Source organism: Neodiprion lecontei, chromosome 4, assembly GCF_021901455.1.
Source record: "Neodiprion lecontei isolate iyNeoLeco1 chromosome 4, iyNeoLeco1.1, whole genome shotgun sequence".
Lineage (NCBI taxonomy): Eukaryota > Metazoa > Arthropoda > Insecta > Hymenoptera > Diprionidae > Neodiprion > Neodiprion lecontei.
The window spans coordinates 37,581,568-37,601,975 of NC_060263.1; the positions used below are offsets into that span (position 1 = coordinate 37,581,568).

At 38.6% G+C, this 20,408-nt stretch overlaps 1 protein-coding gene and 1 long non-coding RNA gene across 8 annotated transcripts in view; one reads left to right on the plus strand and one right to left on the minus strand.

Annotated features, from left to right (window-relative positions):
* LOC107225685 overlaps positions 1 to 20,408 on the plus strand; it is a 155,073-nt gene that overhangs the window by 21,384 nt on the left and 113,281 nt on the right. The gene's annotated exons all lie outside the window — the stretch shown is intronic.
* LOC124293985 lies at positions 12,721 to 18,532 on the minus strand. The gene is made up of 3 exons (XR_006903847.1): positions 18,398 to 18,532; positions 17,539 to 17,653; positions 12,721 to 12,818 (listed from the first exon to the last, which is right to left on the minus strand). It is a non-coding gene; the product is annotated as an uncharacterized LOC124293985 (long non-coding RNA).

Consider the following 20,408-nt stretch of genomic DNA (forward strand, 5'->3'; position numbering starts at 1 on the left):
CGACTGCCGTATCTGTACGGTTAAACTTGTGCTGTTTAATGTACTTAGATTGTATGTATCATCATATTCAAGTATTTCACCGTGAATCGATCTACGGACGATCCTCGGCATTGGCGCGATGTTTTTTTTTTCACTATTCCTAATTATGGTGCAGAGTGTGCAAAATGAAACGTCGAGTTTTGGATTTTTTAGACCACGGGTTTGAATTTTAATACTTCGAAAAACATGTAACCACGATCGATTGGCATCAAATGTTTCTCACGAAGTTTTTTTTGGAAAATGGAAAATTTCGAAACCAAGACACAAGCGGGCAAGCCTTCGGTTCAGAAGCTGGAAGTAAAACAATTAATCGTAAACTGAGTATAATCGAATAAAATATAAATTAAAAAAATACAAGTTTACGTCTCATCAATTTTGTCAGACCTTTTACTTTCTCGTTTCGTCTAAAGACTCACGTTCTTCGAACAAAGAATTTATGCGAAAAAGAAGCTGATCGATCGGTACCGTTAATTCGAAAATCGGCTTTTTGCGTTGTTGGAAATAGTAAAAACCAAATCTACGGTCCAGAAAACCTAGAACTCGGTGAAAAATGTTTTTCTTTTTTTTTTTTTTTTCTTACACGCTTTACACAATACCTGAATATAAAAAAAAAAAAAAAAAATGGACGACGACGAGAGTCACACGTAGGTCGGTTCGGGGTGGAATGCCTCATTATACTAATTGCTGCGCGTTGTCACAGTATTTTTACACTATACCTAAATGCTTTCTAGCTTGTTAAAATATACACGTAACTTTTCGACAAGTCGTCATAAATTTTTGATTTTACACATTCACACACACACACACACAAATATACACCTCAAAATTATTCACTGCACTATTCAGAGGCACACGCCGTATTACGAAGAGCAGAAGTGCCGCCTGCATTATTCACGGTTCACATGCACGTATGTATGTACGTACCTACGTAATGCAGCTTGAAAATCGATTGAGCAGTCTGACGTAACGAATCGTTCTACCAGATTTTCGTTTCGCGTTTCCCGTGAGTGCGTTTGTATTTTTCTTTTCTATTTTCTGTCATTTTTTTTCACTTTTTTCTTCAACGTTTCATGGTCAGGAAATTCTGCACGTATACGTATACATCGCGTAAGAATGATAACATATCAATCTAATCAATCTTTTTCACCTGTGACGCAGAAATAATGAATAAACGAATGAAAAATTTAATCTATCATCGAGACTTTGGATTGACGTAAACCTACGTTACAGATATAATCGTGAAACTTGCATCACGCGGTCCTTTCATCCGTTCAAGTCGGAGTAAACGTCGCTCTATTATCGGCGAAAGTCAGCCGTCGGACCACCGTATAATATAAAATGGACGAAGAAACGATCTCCAACACAAATATTATTCCAAAAAATTGGATTACCCTTATCAGAAGACGGCACACGCCCAAGGCTCGATCCTCGAGTGTTGTCGTAGCCTTTATTTCCTCTTTTTTTTTTTATCTAATTTTTTGTTCGTTCGCGTTTTTCCTTTTCCTTCACCGGGAGAAATTTTCAGTTCCGGTTACCGCTCGGTCCTTGACTATTTTCATTTTTTACCGCAATCGAAAAATATAGATCTAGGTAGAAAATAAAAATTAGTTTCCTAGCTGTTACCGGAAAGTCTAGTATTCGTTGTTATTCTTTCCCGTTACGATCACTGCTACTAGATTTTCTTGCAACTGTTGCGAAAATTTAACGCTCGTGCAACGATAAATTGACGTTGAAGCCTCGTTTAACTAAAAAAGTAGAGTAAACCTCAGAAACTGATTTTGCGTTGCAATTAGCAAAAAAGGATCGACAAATGGATCGCAAAATGGTTAGGCGTACCTCGTTTTTTGTGATTCCAAAAATATTCAAACAGTTTTTCTAACGATACCTGTTTTACCGAATTTTTCTAGCTACTGTAACGAATGAAATTTTTCTCAGCGCTGACAGTTTTAGTCACTTTCACAGACTCTCCATCCGTGTGACGAAATTCTCTTACAACTCTTCGTCGGTTCCGCGTTACTTTACCATACGCATCTTTTTCCACCTCGAAATTGATCCGAATTGGATAAAAAATAAACAATAGCAGCATTAACTCCTTTCTCAATCGTTATTCAGACCCGACAAACTCGTCGCGTCGCTCCTTTTCATGCGACTTACGTGCAGTATTTTCGGTAAACTTTCGGAAGAAAGGGACGGGCGATGGTCGCAACCCCTTCTCTTTATCCGGAGAAAACGAACACCTTCGAACCGAATAACCTTCGGATACGTAAGGTCGTTATTTGAAGGGACAACTGGCCGAGCCGCCGTTAAGTGCTTTCCTCCCCCGTCCCTGGGACTCCTTGTTTAAGGTTTCGCCCACTCGACGACGACTGCGATAACTATCGGCAGGTCCTTATTGTGTGCACAGGCAAAAACTTACCCACAGCAATACAGACGATGGCTCTTGCTTCATTTATTTATTTGGGCCATTTATTTTTCACCCATGAAATAAATATTGAAGACTTTAAACCGTTAAACGTTACATTCTACACCGATTTATAGATAATGTCCAAAAATTTATACTATTTTTTTTTCTTTTTTTTTTGTCTAAATTGCTATTTTGCTTTTTCACTTTTTCAGTAGAATAATCATGATTTTCAACAGAACGATCAATAATTATGTACCTCATTCGGTATTATAATAAGTGACAATTTTCATCAGAGAAAAATACACGTAATAATAATAATATATTATCTAGATATCGCGTCACGTACGAAATAAAAAACTGGAGAATTTATGCTCGGTCGCAATCACTTGATATATTTATTTTACATCACACGTGTTATTCCGTCGCGATAAATCCGATCTACTGTACAGTACATTATCCCTTTGACCCAGATTATTTCATTCGATTCTATTATTACATCGATTTAAAATTTCGATCTGGTTTCGATAACACCCAGGACAGTCAGAAAACGGATATGTTATTCTTTAATTATAGGTGTGCCGTTAATTCGTTGTATCCACAATTTTCAGGAGCTTCGAATTCACTTTTTATCAGGATGAACATTTCGCTTACACTCCTCGCGGAATGCTTTCTCAATTTTGAAAAGGAACGAAACGATATTCTTAGCCGCAAATTAATATACGGTTGAAAATCTGAACAATTAACACGAGAAGTTGAATCCTTCACTGTATTTGCAAACGAAAATGAATTATTCGAATCTGTAACTAGATACTCGTCTTAATAATTGCTATTGAAGACGTATATTTATTTGTTATTCATAATTCGAGCTAAAAAAAAATTCCGTTCAATTTATAGTGTCTAAACACTTGACCGAAGAGAAAAAGTATTTTGAAAAAAGAAAAGGCAGAAAATGAACACGTTCCCTACCTAGCGAACAGCTGCTGCTCTCTCCGCGTTCATGAATGGGGGATTATCGGTCAAGCCGGATCGCCTTGCAGGTACATAATGTGTGTTACACGTTATTACACGGCCGGGGGGGGGGGCAACGAAGTTTCCCACGGGGTGATGGAAGGTCTGAACCTACGCCGGGCAACAGTTGTCGAAGCCGCGTCCCTTGACGCAGGCTCCGAACAAGGGTGGATCCCGCCACCCTCCTAATGATGGGGTTAAAATACACCCTTCCGCTCCGCGAAGCTGCCCACAGTTGCCTGCCCATCCTGGTTTACAATATCGCTGCACGCGCCGCGAAGCCGAGGCCAGATTTCCGCAGCTCAACCCACGATCTCGGTCAACGGGTCAGGAAAAGCCGGTCGGTAAAAGGCACCGAAAAGGTTTTCAGACGCAGTGAGACGCAGGTCCCGAATCTCGGAATAAATCGAATGATTTTGGTTACAGGTTCCTGTACGGAGACCTTACCGACACTTAGCCAAGACGCAAACCCGTTTCTGGAATGTTCGAGGGTAGAGAAATAAAAAAAAAAAAAAAACACTTTCATTGATTTTATCGATTATCGGATCATTCGGTTGTCTGACGTTATCGGCCGTTCAATAATTTTTCTTTAATGCTTTGCAATCTTAACTTTCGCGACTTTCGTCCTGTTGATTTTACAATTAGAAAAAAAGTTGTCACTCATTTTCCTACATTATTCGTTTCAAGATTTATTGCATTCTGTGAGTTCCCAGATGAGGTATACGGATATATTGGCTCGTGACAAGTAAAAAAAAAACAGAATTTTTCGACCTTATTCGAATAAATATTTACAGGTAATTGTTAAATAAATAAAATCCTATCCGGTAGAAGAAAACTTGTATCACGCTACCTTATTGCGTTGTATGTGTGTAAAATTTCACTTCGATCGGAAATCCGCTATCCCACCGCTGCCACCAGCTGTTTGAACGTTGTTACTATAAATTTATCTGAAATTCAGATTTTATTTAAAAAATTGAATGTTCGATCGTACAAATCGTCCGAGATATTAGCGAAGATTTGGTTTCTTTGAAGAATTTTGAAAAACTTGAAGTACGTGGGAATATTTTCCAACGTCTTGTAGATTGCTGGGTAAAATTGACGTGGCCGCGGGACTAAATATCATCGTCACTGCACGAAAGGATACCTCGCTGGCCGATAGTCAAAGTTTAGGAATAAAATTACCGTTAAGGAATTCGTCAACTGATACGGGGCGAAGAAGCTGTAGAAGATCCCCGGAAGTTTCAAGTGCGAGATTTGCATACAAAGATACTCTCCCCTCCTCGTTTCTCCTCTCCACTTTGTTGGCTCTCTCCTCCCTCTCCTCCTCGTCTCCCTTCGTACTTTTTTCAGAGGTCCAGGCGCGTGGCGTCCCGCGGGAGCGGTCCAAAACTTGGCCAACAACTTTCTATTCGCATTTTTACGGCTCGTCGAAAAGATGGGTCTCCGAGGCGTGCCGGATGATAAGAGAGACTAATTTTCTACCTACTTTATGCACGCCCGTCCCACGATTCATTTACACAAGCCTCACGCGCTTCTACATATCTATATATAATATTTATACGTGTTCGTGGGCGCTAAAACCCTCCAAAAAATTCATCCCCTACGGACTACCCTTTTTTTTTCTGAACAAGCTGAATTCAAACTTCGATATTGACGTATCTTTCGGTGAAAAATGAAGCATGCACTATTCTGTTTTGTTAATTTCAATCGTGAATCAGAACAAATCTTAATTCATCATTGAATATATGCAAATCATATGCTAATAATGTACGAAACATTATCATACTTTTACATACATTGTAATAATGCGATATACGTTGATGATTAAATTATTCAATATTCCAAGTACCGATACTGATGAAGGTACTTGAAGGAAATGATTTGCTTGAATGTGAGCCTGTCGTTGTTGAAAAAATTTTCACCACTGCACAAACAAATTCTTTTTTTATCCAAAAAGGCAGATAAGCAATTTCAACACATATCATTTGCAATAAATGGAATTCCAACTGATAAAAAAAAAATCTATAACATGGGTTCGTGGGTGAGTAATTAATAAGTCAATATTTCGTGGGTGCGATAGTTGAAAAATGCAAAAATTTATGCCGTAACATATATTTTAATTTATTCGAATAAATAGTCTTACTTGAGCCTTGCTTTTAATCCGTCTGAAAAATTTCCAATCAGACAGTTAAAGATCCGTTTATCGGTAGTTAAAAAAGAAATCTACAAAACAAGATTCAATTTCCAGTCGAAGAATGGAAATCTTAATCAGATTGCGATTCACCGGGAATAATTTGAGGTGGTTATTATCAAATGTTAAATCGGTGATTCAACGACAGGTGTCGTAAAGCTTTTCAACTTTTCCATTTGTCGAACCCTCGATTCTTTTTTATAGCAGATAAAAATCACTCCTTTTCCTGTATAAATATGCGGGACGGATTTAAGGCCGAGCTATAAAGATTTCAGACCGTATTAAGAGGGTCTACAACCGCGTATTGTTGCATCGACGGGGGTAAGATTAAATATTTCCTTAACAATTTCAAGACTCGGCTTCTAACGCACAAGCAATAAACAAAAAATTTCAAATCATAATAATTCACTTCTTCATCGTACGAAATAATTGGCGATCGACTCAAAGTCGCGTCGAATAGTTCGCGGATTTGCACGAATTCGGTATCGTTTCGCACTTGCATCGAGACTATCCGCTGATCTTTGGCACAGGCAGCGGGTGTATAAATTACATCGTTGGCGTTTATTTCTGAAAACCTAGATATCACGGGTTGTGTACAAATGCAAACAACCGTCCTTGCAGACACGGGGCGGGATAAGCGGATAGATATAGGAAGTTTACCTTGATCTTTGTGGCAAATATTGGATCTCCGCAGATCGGGTAAGAATTTTGGATATTGCTTGTATATACAAGCCAATCCGGCTCTCGAGGCCCTCGGGCTATCCTTTGAAGATTCCTTCCCTCGTCCCGAGAGTCCTGCAGCCCCCAGGTTTCACTGCACCGCGTGCGATCGGCTTTATAAAAGCGTTAAAAAATTTTCCGCGAACGATTCAAAGTGAAAAGCTCGGGACGAGGTTGACGAATTCAGGATTTATCGTGTCAGTATTTTCGCAACGCGAGGAACGTCCCTTCCGGTTAAGCTTCTCAACTTCTCTCGATATTCGCGAATGAGTTCGCGATGTGTTCGCATTGTCCATATTGCGGATCGCTGAGGGTGTGGGTTAATTTCCGGGCAGTTGAACACACGGCACGTGTAACCCAGTTAAAACCATATATATACGTGTATATATGTGGGTATACACTCGTATTATTTGTAACACAAGGATGTCCCGATAAGAAGGGATTCGCGTTGAAGATTTATACGACGTCACGTTTGCGGCGCGAGGCGAACGGAGCAAAAAGCTTCGGAATACGTTAACCGCGTGCAGGGACGCGGAGAGAGAGAGAGAGAGAGAGAGAGAGACAGAGAAATACGACTTTCAGAATTACAACAGCTCGAGAAACCCGGTGAATAATTAGCGAGGCGGAACCGAAGAACGAGAAATTAAAAATATCAAAGCCGAGGAGAAATATGATCGAAAATGATTTTCCATCCATAGACGAAACGAGATAAAAAGAATTTCTCCAGCGATTTTTGCGAACCTGCAGCATCGGCCTTGTCGAAAGCTACATTTTTATATCATATACCGCGACAATCTGTTGAAACTTGAAAATGAACCGCGCATGCGCGAGTTTTATCGGCTGTTCGCGCAGGCTGGCCAATCCGAGTTTTCAGCTGTCGAACTCTTTCTGCCGGCGATGCGGTTGATACGAATTTTCGAGGTTAGAATCTCAAATAATCGAGGCAGCGACTCGGAAAGGTTTCGGAAGCGTTTGTTGTCGGGTCGGAAAGTTGATTCTTCGAAGAACGCTCGGAATTCAACGCTTACGCTCTTTGAAAATTCAAACGTAGACATTTTGCGTAGGTTGGCCCGCCTGCGTCGCGGACAAAATTATCGCTGCGGGAAGATTTGGCCGACCAATGAGATTTAATTGTTTGGCGCATGCGCGGTTCATTTTCAAGTTTCAAGAGATCGTCCCGGTATAAGAGAAATAATGAGGGGATTATTTACGAGGGTTTACATCAACCCTCTAAATACACGCAAGGAAAGAGACACCATCAGAATAAAACGGGTCCAGAGGTTAGTCTGTACAGATAAAACGGAACGAAAAACGCTCTGAGTGTAACGATGGTGGCATATATGCGATGATATTCCTCGTATTTTGTATCGAGTTACAACCGTTACATATTGATCGATACCTGTATCTGGACATTCTCTCTCTCTCTCTCTCTCTCTCTCTCTCTCTCTCTCTCTCTCTCTCTCTCTCTCTCTCTCTCTCTCTCTCTCTCTCTCTCTCTCTCTCTCTCTCTCTCTCTCTCTCTCTCTCTCTATCCTCTACCTCTCCAATCTTCCTCTTTTATCCCCATTTTTCTCCAACGGAATTCTCGCCTATCATCCGGAATGCTGACCGGTGGTCGAAACCGCGGCTGCTGCATACTGCAGTCTGTGTATGTGTGTGTGTGTGTGTGTGTGTGGAAAGGCGATCCGGTATCTATTCTATACACCGAAAATCCAACCAAAGCACGCATTGCCGGTATGAAATATACATTTTTACAAATAGATTTTTCGGCCTACCGTTCCGGAAATAAAATACGAGCCCGTCACCTCTCTCTCTCTCTCTCTCTCTCTTGATTTACTTACGATCGAAGCTTTGCAGGGCTTCGATTCCTATTATTGCTTATACTTCGTGTATATATATATACACATATACCTATATCGTCCACTACGTGATTTCCGATACTCCGTCTGAGCCCCTGTTTCACTTGTATCGAAGCCTCTTGTAACCCGGGGGCAAAACACGAGACTAACAATGATAACGCTTCTCCACCCTCCCCTGCCCAAATATTTTTTATATCCACCGATCATTTTTCATCAATTGTATAACAAGCGATCCCTGGTTAAATATCTCGAGATCATTTTTAAACACTGAGTGATAGACGACGCCGTATACTTAAGGTGGATGTGTACACAGCTCATTGTCAGAGAAAAACTACTGTACTTTTTTTTTATTCAAGTATAAAATTATATAATACACATATCTGTTTCATTGTTTTTTCTGATTTTATTCGTTTCGTGAAATATGTGATTCGTTTATGATAAGACGCACTGGAGTCTAATCAATTTATCAAAATCGATGCAATATACGTATAATTACCGTTTTGTATTTAATATTTTTTTCTACATCTGAAGTGAAATTTACGAAGATCCGAACCGACTCAATTATTCGAACAGTGTTTAGACGATAATTACTCATTTTTATGGCAAAGAGCATGAAGAATCATAAAATCAATTATTACATCCGTTTCGATGATCTTAAAGTGAATTTATTAGATTCCAGTATCTGGGCGTTTTATTCGAAAACCAAACGAATTATCGATCGAATGAAGAAATGCAATTGAACGAGGTAAAACAATCGAACAAGCATATACGGAGAAATTTATTTATTTTTTTTTTTTTTTCACTGCAGCAGATTTTTTCCAAGCTCAAAAAAATCCAGATTCGTTTCCTCGCGATTGATTATCCGAATGTATAAATTTCCAAATTGTAACGAGTTTCAGGAATAAAATAATACCGTGTATCGAAAGCGGGACGAACGATGGATTCGAAATGACAGAGACAGCGCCGTATTCCCTTTAAACAGGACCCGAAATTAAAACAAGTTTTACAACGACGACGCGGTGACTCGAGGTAATTAACTACCCCGCTGCTGGTCTATTATAGACCACCGCATCGTGCCGTGCCGGCATTCCCCTTCTTTTTTCCGAGGGGGAAGAGAGTAAACTTTTAAAAGACGTTATTAAAACGGATCCTACCCAGGTAGGATACAATAAGATACAAAGCTGCGTAGGAAATTTGAAAGCCCAATCGATGCGGCCGTTAATTAAGTCTGTTTGTACGTAATTATAGTTATTTACGTTCAAAGTTATACAGAAGCGGTGAGCCTGAGAATACAAACCGTCATTTTCACATGCGTACACTCAGAGAAATTTTTAGTTCCGGTTACCGCTGACTGTTTTCATTTTTTACCACAATCGAAAAATATAGTTCTAGGCAGAAAATTAAAATTTGATTTCTGGCTGTTACCGGAAAGTCTAGGATCCGTTGCTATTCTTTCTCGTTACGATCACTGTTGCTAGATTTTCTTACAACTGTTGCAGAAATTTAACGCTCGTGCAACGATAAATTGACGTTAAAGCCTTGTTTGACTAAAAAAGTAGAGTAAACCGAAGAAACTGATTTTGCGTTGCATTTACCAAAAAAGGATCGACGATAGCGCAAAATGATTACGCGTACCTCGTTTTTCGCAATTCCAACAATATTCGAATAGTTTTTTTAACGATACCTGTTTCACCGAATTTTTCTAGTTACTGTAACACATGAAATTTTTCTAACTTTTGTTGAAGGAGAAATGACCCTTTATCAATCAATAATAATCAGCTAAACTAAGAATAAAAATTACACTTCCGTCAAATCGTGATACTTATTTCGCGTGACTAATGCCAAAAGGGCGTATAAAAATTGTACGCCCTTTTGGCTTTTCAAAACCAAAAGGGCGTATAATTTTTTTTTTTGTGCCAATCGTTTTGTCAATATATTCTAAGCCTAAAAATGAAAAAAAAATTTTCAAAGCCAAAAGGGCGTATATCTCAAGTTATAAAGCCAAAAGGGCGTATTATTTTTTTGATAATAATTTCTAATTTATTCCTTACTCAATAATATGCAATTTTTATTCAAAATTTTGAAAAATCTTGATTTTTTTTATACGCCCTTTTGGCTTTAGGCCGGCAATTTCCTAAAGCCAAAAGGGCGTATATCTTGAGATACGCCCTTTTGGCGTTAGTACATCTAAAAATTTTTTTTTGCAGATCTTTACGTTTCGAGTGATTTTAAGTCGAATGGCAAAAAAAAATTTTTTTATACGCCCTTTTGGCATGGATCCCTATCTAACTGCTGTAGTACGCCCTTTTGGCATTAGTCACGCGATTTGGTTTAACTTTTTAAAATCATTTACTGAGCTCCGCATATTTTCGATTAATTTAATACGTACAATTATTTCTCGACTATAGTTAGTACATTACTCAGTAATGTTAAAATTGGATTCGCTCAAAAGCTTCCTTATTCGTACGTGAGAAACGTTTATTTATTTGGTACTTCATTTACAAGTTCAAATCCAAAATGTGAAAAATTCATTTGTTTGCTGATTTTCTACATTTTCAAGTTTAGAAGGTTGAAATTATCTAATCAGCAAATCGTACAGCAATAGTTAAAACCAATTTTCTAACATTGTTTCACACTCACATCACTCGTTGATTTTTCGAATTCAATTTACCGATCGAAAACTCATCATCTTGTTCAAAAAAATGATGCTCCGCAACGTCACGTATCGAGACAGCATTTTTTTTTTTTTTTTCTGCTCTCACATCTGACCAACAACGTTGATCGGGTGAAAATACAACCGTGGCAGCTCGGCCGGAGCTCGAAGGGCCAAATCTTTATGAAAATTAGAATCAGTGGTTCGCTTACCTGCAGCGTCAAAGATGTAAAATTATTTTATCACCCTCGAAGCACCGAGATTACACGCGCTCGCTTTTACCACCCGGTGTTATGATTACCCGAGTGTCGTCGCACGGCTAATTGTCCAGAGAACCGAGGAGATAAACTTTTCCTCGGCTCGACGAGTCTGCGTTTATTGCTCGAACTGCGGTCGGTCTTGCGATACAAAACGACCCGTGATTAATGCCGGACACTCTTTTTTAACAGACCCTTAAACCGGTCCAGCTGCTGTGCTTGCCCCGAGGAAAGAAGTGAAAACGAAAAAAAAAAAACAAAAAAAAAAAAACGAAAAACAACTCACGTACATTTTAAGCAACCGAATGGAAAGCCGGTCGTTTACGATTTTTACATCCTCCTGACATCTCTACTCGGTGTTATTATGCTAATCGACGGATTAAACGGAAATAATCTTGACGATCTTCAATCGCTGGATTACAATTTCTTCGTCGTATTTCTTGTGATAACGATTTTTATTTCATTTCCATGCTTTGAGACGGCTGGAAAAGGATTTCAGGGTCAACGTCTCCATTTTTCAGGTTTCTCTTTTAGCCGTTGAATCGAGCTTAAGACCTGCCCAAATTTCGACAAGAACATTTCGATCTAACCGTACGGAATTAAGTAGAAAGTATTCCAGAATTTGGAGGAAATACAAGCGGCCCGAATAAGGCTTTCAGATATCCGAAATTCTAAATATAATTCGTCCCTAAAGCCGGGGTATTTTTTCGAAAAGTGATCGATGATCGTATGATCGTTAATTACATGGTGCTCGACATTTAAGCTCACTGTCAATAATTCCTGACGTTTTATCTCACAGCTAACGAAGATGTCGTACATCGAGAAAAATTTCATTTGTTACATTAACTAGAAAAATTCAGGTATCGTTAAAAAAAAACTGTTTGAATATTGTTGGTAATGTTGGTAAAAAATGAAAATATTTAAGGACTGATCGGTGATCCGTAACTGAAAATTTCTCTCGGTGTAACTCGAAAAAATGACGGACCGTTCACCAGATTTAAAATGTTAAAATCAGGGCCGTTTCGAGTCAATTTAAGAATCGAGTTTCCCTGAAGTAAAAGGGGGGCTCTTCCAAGCATTCGGCGAGCAACGTTTGACGCTAACCGGCGGGCGTTGAGGGTGAAAAATGTTGTGCAACGATGGCGTAGCGAGAAGATTCGCGAAATCCCCCCGGCGTGTCGGCTGAAGCTTTACCGGTTTAAGCAAATTTATAAATAAAGCTTATAAGGGACTCGGCGTAAATGTAAAATATATGAAAACATAAAGGTGTAATTTACAGCATTCTGAGCCTCGCCTCGTCGCCTCTTCTTCTTCCGGTTCCTCGGGGCGTTTCGCCGAGCTTTGTTCTTTTGTGCTCAGCTAGGCTGTCGCATGGCGGGGACCGTTCTCTTCTTCTTCTTCTTCTTCTTCTTCTTCTTCTTTTTTCATATATTGTTTATTTATTTTATTTTTTTTTTCCATACAATTTTGTTTCATCTTATTTTCTTCCACGCTCCTTATTCCCCTCTCATTCCCCCTTATCTTGTTCCTTTTTCCTTACCCTACGCGAGAAAATTATACGGAGTTAATGGTCTCATTTATTATTACTCATTTCTTTGCTCGTCCTCTTTCATTCTTTCCATCAGGTTTAATGATCGAGTATCCATCCTCCGAAATTTCCTCGACGCTGCGAAGCTCTAAAATCATGCTAAAAAAAAAGAAAATCAATTTCAAAACCCAACCATTTTTTACACTCAAAATAGAAACAACTAGATAAAATAAAATTTCGCGATATCACGACCGTACCGGTTTTACTTTAACTTCCCGTTTTTCTGTTTTTAGAGAAAAAAGGAAGTCATTGTAGTCGCCCCGAAAATGAAAAGTTGAGTTTCGAGATCTAGAGAATCACCACCGACCATTTTCAGATGGCTGTATGTGTGTGATCAATTTTTTTGTCCCACGACATCTCGAAATTAATCACCGGATTTCAACGATTTTCGTCTGAATCGATGCGGCTTTTCCAAACTTAGAACTGATTAGATTTTGGCTATGATCGGTTCGGTACTTTTTCAATGATTTGAATAACGAATTTCCAAAAAATCAAGTAAAAATGATGATATCTTGAGAATGGATGAACAGATTTGAAAGAAAATTAGTACCGTGAAGTTTTTTGGATCGCTGATCACGAATCTAAGGTCAGATTTGCAAAATTTAAATTTGGCCTATCCAATAAGCCGGAAAAAAACTAAAACCATTTGGATGTTGATGCAAATTGATACTCGTCGGTTTGTTGATCGGCTGACCACGACTCTGAAGTCAGATTGCGAAATCCAAAATGACGATCCAATATGGTGAAAAAAAATCTAAAAATATTCCGATTTCCGTAGAAATTGGTTAGCGGAGATTTTTTTCTTTTTTTGGCTCACCGATAACGAATCCGAGGTCAGACTCCCAAAATTTTCAATAGGATGGATCCATTAAAGTGGTTAAAAACAAAAGAAATCCTCATACTTTCATGCAATACAATCTTAATTCTTAATTAAAAATTCGAATCGAATAATATTATTTTTTCTCTCTATGAACTTGGAAGCTGCGATGTAAGAACGAAAAGTTCGAAGGCTAGCTCGTGGCGAGCCCGAAGCCGCGTCTTTTCTACCCTTCGACGTATAATTTTTCTACGCAATATAGTCACCACCAGTAACAAGGAGGTCATCAAAATTTAAGGACTGGTCGCAAAAACTGCTTATGATCAATTTCGCAAAAAACTACGTTCAAGTAGCAAAAGCCCGTGCGGGTAGAAACTGTGCCCAACAGCCGGACACGAATTTCGACCTATATCCTAATAAGTCGCTCATCTTCTTCTTCTACTTCTTCCTCTTCTTCTCTCTCTCTCTCTCTCTCTCTCTCTGTCTCCCATGCAATATTCCGTGGGTGCAAAAGAACAAGGGAATAAAATGAAGGAGTCTCGAGAAAGGGTGAGAATGGAGGATATAGGGTGTATATATGCGATATGAGCGGAATGTTTTATGACCCCATTTTTCAAAAGATCACCCGGCATTTCTCCACGCTGCATCCTTTCCTCCCGGCCTTCCTTTTTCACCCCCTTTATTTCCCGCCTTCTCTCGTCTTCTTCCCTCGCTCTACCTGTATTTTTCACTTCCTCCATCCTTCCTTTCGCCTGCAGCAGCAGCAGCAGCAGCAGCAGCAGCATTCTCTTCGCCGCCTATCTTCTATCGTATTTACATACTAGATCGCATACCGCTTGGATATAGCTCCGCAGGCCTCGGCGAGCTTCGACGGATGCATTCTAACAATTTAAATTTATAAACACCCCTCCGCCTTCTATTCCTTGCGCAAGCCAATCCCGCATCCGAGCTATCGCGAGATTTATTCTTCTCTTCAAAGTCTCCTGCAACGCCTATAAAAGGAGATGCATTTTGACGAGGAACACTGAGAAATATTTCATTTCTTAAAGTAACCGGAAAAATTCAGTGAAACAGGTATCGTTAAAAAACTGTTTGAATATTGTTGGACTTACGAAAAACGAGGTACGTCGAACCATTTTGCGCTATCGTCGATCCTTTTTTTAGTAATTGCAACGCAAAATCAGTTTGTGGGGTTTACTCTACCTTTTTAGTTAAACGAGGCTTCAACGTCAATTTATCGTTGCACGAGCGTTAAATTTTCGCAACAGTAGCAAGAAAATTGTGTAGCAACAGTGTTCGTAATGAGAAAGAATAGTAACGGATAACTAGAAAAATATTTTTCGATCGTGGTATAATATGAAAATAGTCAAGGACTGAGCGGTAACCGGAAATAAAAATTTCTCTCAGTGAAGGTAGGGATGCGTTTTTACCTGCAGCTTTTTTCAATTCCGAGGCCAGAGTTCGGGAAAATAGATTTATTTTCATTCGGCCAAACGTCGAGTTTCGAAAATTTTTCAAAATCTTTCTTAATCACGAAACTGACGTACTCGTTTCATTCTAAATCGATTCACTCCTTCGTCGACGATTGATGCGCAAGAAGTTTTCAATTTTTGATACAAGAATTTGAAATTTTCTACTCCTGAATTCAAGGACAATGATCGTTATGGAATATAAATTTTTGCGACAAGAAAAATCAGCAAATATAATGAAAGAATCCTACCGATTATTACCACCACCCAAAAATATTCAAAAACATAATTCATAATGAAAAATTGTCAATTCTCACCCTCTCGAATATCGAATCGAGAGGGTGAGCTCCTAATTTGTTACGACAATATATTCTGGGGGGGGGGGGGGGGGGGGCAAAAAAGAACCGCACGGTCTCTTTTACAACGCGCGTCGAGATCTGAAGGACGATAAATTGTCGCGGCTGCAGGTTGTCCGTCCTTTCCTCTGATTCACGTGTGCGCAGGACGGCATAGAGGAGGTTGAAAACCACCCTTGTCATCCCTTGTCAGAATGAAAAATAAATAGTTATATAAGGCAGGTGGATACGGATTTTCGTGCTGCGTATAACAGCCGGCAGAAAACCGCGGGAGTCGCGTCGCCCCGAATTCCGTTCAAAATTCGAGCCCCGGGGGTGGAACGAACCCTTCGCTCGAGTGAGTGACGTCCTCCTCCTCCTCGTCGTTCCACCTGTCGCCCTGTTAATATCTTAATAAGCTTATTACAAAAGCCCCGCAGCGACTCGCCCCCCCCCCCCCCCCCCCCCCCCGACCCTCCACCCTTCCCCTCGTGCAGTTTTTTATTTTTATATTTTTTGTTCGTCAAATCTCACAACGAAAGAATGTATATAAAATGTTGCTCTCGCTCTGTTAACGTTCGATCATTAATGGCGACAGCCACTGAGCTAAAAATAATCGAATACGACTCGATCGAATCGGTAAAAATTAAGCGATTAATCGAATATGTTTAGTTTTTATTTATTTTTTTTTTTTTTTTTTTCGAAAAATATAGTTCCAGGTAGAAAATGAAAACTAGTTTTCTAGCTGTCTCATTACGATCATTGTTGCTATATTTTCTTGCAACTGTTGCGAAAATTTAATGCTTGTGCAACGATATTGAAACAATTTTTTTTAACGATACCTGTTTTCATCAATTTTTCTAGTTACTGTAACAAATTAAATTTTTCTCAGTCTAGTTTCGTTGAAAATAGTTTTCAATTTCAGGCAACAATGTTCATTTATCTTTCACTTGTTATATCAAATAGGTATCTTAGTAAGTAAGACGACGATAACAGTTGATATTCTAATGATTTAAATCGATACTGTGTTGCGTCGTTCACGGGAGTAAGAAGCAAAAACCGATCGAGAAAAAATAATCGATTTTTTTGGTCGTTTTTATAATAACCGTGGGACGCTTGAAGATACACTGAACTTGTAAAGTCTGTTGAAAAATTTGGGGGGATTAAAATGGGAGTGCGAAAAAATAGTTTATGGAAATATCTGGGTAGTCAAGCTTATCTGGATTAACGGATTTCGGTGATAAAGCGTCTCGTTTGCACAAAAGATGTAACTGACTGAAAGAAGATTTCAATTTTTGTTAAAAAAGCTTGTAGTTATATTACAAGATTACGGTGTAATCTAAAATTTAGGGGGGGTGAAAATGGCGAGGCTGAAGTTAGTAACGTTATAAAATAACTAAAAAAAAAATAAATATATACAAATTTCAATTGACAGAAAAAGCATTGTGAATATTAAAATACTTTGCAGAAAATTTTATTACCGCACGATATTGTTCGGAATTTTCGACAACAATATAATTGTTCAGTAGTTTTATTGCAGATTGAATTAAGTCGAAAAAATCGGATCTTGAGCAATTTTCAAAATCTTGGTCGAGTTTTTCAGTTTTTCGTAATTAGTTTTTTTTTTTTTTTTAAACTATCCCGTGGAAGTTGGGAAAATATTCTGCAAATATGTATTTCCATTCGATTTGTGTGACCAAGTTTTTATTTTTGTTCGACAAATCGTTAAATTTTTGTACAACGTTTGGAGATTCGTGTATTTTTGTATTCGAGAATTACGGTTTTTTCACCCTTTTTCACGTCAATAATACCGTACCTACAATGCTAAAAGCGTACCAACAATTCAACAGGCATAACACACGCCATATAAGGCGATTATCTTTTAAAACATTCATCGTTCGCCTGATTTAATTTTTTTCACGATTCATTTTTTTGCATCGCTTTTTATATCCTTCCTCTCTTTCGGCGAGATTGAACGTGTTTGCGTTGGGAGCGGGATTGAAATTCACGCCGTTTCCACATGTTTCAAATTTTCGACGAACCGTTTTTTATTTTATTTTTTTTTCACCTTCCGCTTCTGGTCGCCGTTTTAAACTCCGATTATCATCGTTGTCTCTACCATCGTCGTTAGACTATCGATCCTTCGCTATTTTTAAATAGCAATAATTCCTCTTCGGACGTTCATCCTTCTCCCTCACCTTTAAAACCGCCCCTTGAACCGTTCGTCCCTCTGCGTGATCGATGCTCGTCTCCTTAACGTAATTAATGACCGTTTCTGCTGCTCCTTCTGCCGTCAAGTTGAATGGATGAAATCTGCATAAATTTTCAAAACGTTACAACGTCACGCGCTTTTATATCGTACACAAATAATTCTCATAAATACACACGAGAAACACCGTCCAAGTCTATTATCATTCTAATTTTCATTCCAGGCTTTTCTATTCACGTCACCGTTTTACAATGGAAATTCAAATATCTATACAATAAATACATATGTATCATGTACTAGTGAGTACACTGAGAAAAAATTCGTTTGGTGTAGTAACTAAAAAAATTCAGCAAAAAGAGGCCTCGTTAAAAAAACTGTTTGAATATTGTTGGAATTGCGAAAAACGAGGTACGCCTAACAATTTTGCGCTATCGTCGATCCTTTTTTGCTAATTGCAACGCAAAATCAGTTTCTGAGGTTTACTCTACTTTTTTAATCAAACAAGGCTTCAACGTCAATTTATCGCTGCACGAGCGTTAAATTTTCGCAACAGTTGCAAGAAAATCTAGCAACAGTGATCGTAACGATAAAGAATAGCAACGGATACCAGACTTTCCGGTAACAGCTAGAAAACTAATTTTCATTTTCTACCTGGAACTATATTTTTCGATCGTGTTAAAAAATGAAAATAGTCAAGGACCGAGCGGTAACCGGAACTAAAAATCACAACACAAGTTTCCCTGTTTTATTTTTACATGATGCGTTATACGTTGCAATGTATACCCACCCTAAACGATTTACGAGTCAAGTGCAGAAGCCGCAGGAAAACCGCTACTCCGGGTACTTACAGAGTCTGCGAAGCTGCAGGACGACTTGATATCGCTGGTCCTTGTGCCGGGTTGTTACGGTCCTTGCGGTTGAACGTTTCACTGCAGTGAAAGGAGCGCGGCACACTAACCAAGATGAATTCGTGCGATTAAGAGAGCAGCCTAGGCGAGTAAATAAAATATTCAAGGAACGCGCGGGAACTTATACGTACAGGTATACTTGTAAGCGTACCTTTCTCCCCCTCCCGGGCACAAATCTACGAGACAAGCCGAATCGTGAGAAACGAGAAACGGAAATTGTACAGATAACGAAGGTCAATGCGAATTTTGAGTTTGGATTCCAGGTATCGAATTTGATTTTTTTTTTTTTTTATTTTCACGCGACCGATGAGAGAAATAATAGATTTATCGGATAAAGTTTGATTTTGTAGAAATTAGAAGGATGTTTCGGATTTAGAGAAAAATTACATGTTTTCTCAAACATTTGTTGCAAATAACGTTTAAACAAACATTGAATTTAAATCACTTTTATTCAATTATAATAATTAATGACAGGTCAAGAGAAAAAAATGTTCGAATAGTAATCAAAATCTTCATTTATTACGTAAAAAGTTTGCTATCGTATTTTTTACGTTGATAATGAGTCAAGTTTTTTGTTACAGCTATCAACGAAAAACTTCAATACTTATTTATCAACGTAAAAAAAGACAATAGCAAACTTCGCAAGTGATAAATAAATATTTTGGTAATCAATCGATGCATAAGACTTTTGTATCAAGTATGACAATAGAATATTTAAATAAACAAATTTCGATTCCACACATCGAATAATAACGAAGATCTCGAATCGTTACTTGTAAATTTTGCTTTTATCTTTATCACGACGATGATAAGCGAAGTTTTTGGTTACGTTTATCAACTGAGAACTATCTGTAAGTTTGTAAAATAAAAAATATATTTCAGGGAATTAAAAAACCGAAGCGATAATAATGATCGGATAAAACGTCTCGGAAAGCCGTAGCTAATTTATTGCCACCCGGTATGGCGTGTGTATGGGATATGGCTGGTTGTAAAAGAGACAGTTTGGTCGCTTGACCGCTCGGCTGGTCGACGGGCAGCCGCCGCCGGGACCGGGAGAGTTTTATCCCGTGGGGTTTGGGGGCGGGAGGCGGGGGTGGAGCCCGGATCACGGAAGGAGAGAGTGAAACTACTTCGGGATGGAGTCGCCGCACCTGCGGAGTAAAACACGGCTAAGCCGACCTCAGCAACTCGGCCTCAGCTGCCGCCTCCGACCCCCGAACCTCCGCCTCCGACCACCCCCTCTTATCTCCGCGGCCTCTTGATCTCTTAGGAATGTGAGAAGACGAAAAAGGGAAGGGTGGGAAGAGAATCGAACTGTGCGACAAAAAAATACGTGATAACGAATATAATTAGATTGGTTGAAAAAAAGCGAAGATTGTTTGTTTTTTTTTTTTTTTTTCTTTTTTTTACTTTTCAAAATCCCCTCTGAAATACTTTCGAGGGGGGTGAAAAAAGATTCCTGTCAAAAGCGGAACTCTTGATATTAATATTTAGAGGTCGCTCGTAGCGAATTTCTATTTTCCATTTAAATGGCGTGGGAATTTTTTTTTGTTTTTTTTTTTTTTTTTTTCTTTGTTTCTTCCATTTTGTAGCCCACAGACCAATTTTGATGCGATTGAATTTTTTTTTTTTTTATTTTCAGGCACGGAATGAAAAATTTCAAACTATACTTTTTTTGTTGAAATGTTTGAAGAGGAATTTACCGTTGAAAGTAGAATTTATTTCAGTGAGGTTATTTAACGTTGAAAGTAGAGCTTTACACATTAAAAATTGTTAACCAACTTTCTTCCTCGTGGAAAAAACACAAACTATAGAATTTTCGAGAAAAATTTCATGACATTTAGTAGTAAGTTTTAACGTTTTGCCATAAACTAAAAAAAAAAAAAAAAAAAAAAAATAGTCGACTTTACTGCAAATTGAATCTTCAGCTTGAATAACTTTGGAAGGAGTC